The following is a 1,990-nucleotide window of genomic DNA, read 5'->3' on the forward strand; positions in this document are numbered from 1 at the left end:
GGGAGGATGGAGGGATGGGGGGAAGGGTGGAGGGAAGGGAGAGAAGGATGCAGGGATGGGAGAGAAGGATGCAGGGATGGAGGGAAGGATGCAGGGATGGAGAGAAGGATGCAGGGATGGGAGGGAAGGATGCAGGGATGGGAGGGAAGGATACAGGGATGGAGAGAAGGATGCAGGGATGGAGAGAAGGATGCAGGGATGGGAGGGAAGGATGCAGGGATGGAGAGAAGGATGCAGGGATGGGAGAGAAGGATGCAGGGATGGGAGAGAAGGATGCAAGGATGGAGAGAAGGATGCAGGGATGGGAGAGAAGGATGCAAGGATGGCTCAACTTCAGGGGAATAAACTTCAGGCCAGGCAGGAATTCCTGCAGCAGCCTTCAAACAGGTTTATGTCAGGAAAGACAGAGCCTGGCAGTGCCTGATCCACAAGGATCCAGCCTAGGAGAGGGATGCAGCTCTGTTGCCACTCCAGGAAATAAAAAGCAGCGCCTTTTATCATTTTAAGTGGCTCGTTTTTCATCTGGAGGAATGTGGGATTCCAACAGGGCAATAAACTCCAGTGCCCTGTAAAACGCTTTTTTAGGCAGCTTAAAGAAACCAGGTCCAGACCCAGCTTGTGCTGAGAGGAACAGGCACGAATCAGGGAGAGAATCCACTCAAAATCCAAGAGGCACAGCAGGATTTCATGGATTCAGCACAGATTTCACCCTGCCCCATCCCTTCCCCACAGGATTTATTCCCCACGAAGCTTTGAAGCAGAAATCTGCTGAGATTTCCAGCAAAGAACCCATGAAAATAATTAAAAGCCAGAGGAAGGCACTGTTAATTTGGGAGAAGGGGGATTATTTATAGTTTGGGATCAACAATTATAAAACCCATGGAGGGTCAGGGAATAGGGAATGGGTTGGTGAGGGGTGGAAGTGACACCCAGCACTGGGACTGATCCTGCTTTTTCGGTGGGATTGCAGATCCTCTGGGAATCGGTGCAGGATGGGAGATCCAGACCTCAGCTCCAAATGGAAGCATGTCCATGCTCATGAAGCCAAATTTTTCAGCAGAAAACACAGGGATGGTGAATTCCCTGTAACCCTTCAGTGTTATCCCCTCTCCCTCTGCTCTCCCTGCCCTCATCCCATTGCTCTCCCTGCCCTCATCCCACTGCTCTCCCTGCCCTCATCCCACTGCTCTCCCTGCCCTCATCCCACTGCTCTCCCTGCCCTCATCCCACTGCTTTTCCTCCTCAGGACACTCTGCTGCAAAGCCACGTTGCTGCGTTAGCCCGTTGTAATTAACCGGCAGGATTTCTTAATGCATTAATTCGTAATTGAAAACTAATGACAGCGTGTGCTGGGGTTTGGCTGCCATTTCAGATCAGGCTAACACAGGGACCAGGTGGGAAAATAGGATCTCCTCCTAATCCCATGCAGTTCACTGCCATCCCAGGCACCCAGGCAGTGCTGGAAAATTACCCCGGAGTTCCAGAAGTGATCCCTCCAAAATCCCTTCCACGCAGGTGAAGGGCAGCTGGGTGCACCAGACTCTGGGACCCTTAATTAGGAAACTTTATCTGCACAGCCTGAGGCAGTTTACAAAGTGTTTTTCCTTTAGTTCCTGGTATCAGAAGCAATTCCATGGTGGCTGGGAGGGGAGGGAGAGGGGCTTGGCACGGGGAGCAGGGAATGAGGGTGCTGGAGAAGCTCCTGGAGAAAGCAAAACCACATCAAGGCTGTCTGATCTGCCTTCCCCATCCTAAATCACAGCACCCGGAGAGGGACCTGCCAGGGGCTGGGTGAGAGCAATTCCAGCTCGGCTTGGAATATTTTTCTTTGCCTTGGGTGAGTAAATAATAACCTGGCTTGGAAAATGTGTTCAGAGCTGAGTGAGGAAAGCTGAGAGTGTTTGTCAGGATAGAGGCACAGACATGGTCATTGAATCATGGAATCATGGAATCATTGAATCATGGAATCATGGAATAGTTTGGGGTGGGA

The sequence above is a fragment of the Corvus brachyrhynchos genome, unplaced genomic scaffold (assembly GCF_000691975.1).
Source record: "Corvus brachyrhynchos isolate BGI_N302 unplaced genomic scaffold, ASM69197v1 scaffold580, whole genome shotgun sequence".
Taxonomy (NCBI): domain Eukaryota; kingdom Metazoa; phylum Chordata; class Aves; order Passeriformes; family Corvidae; genus Corvus; species Corvus brachyrhynchos.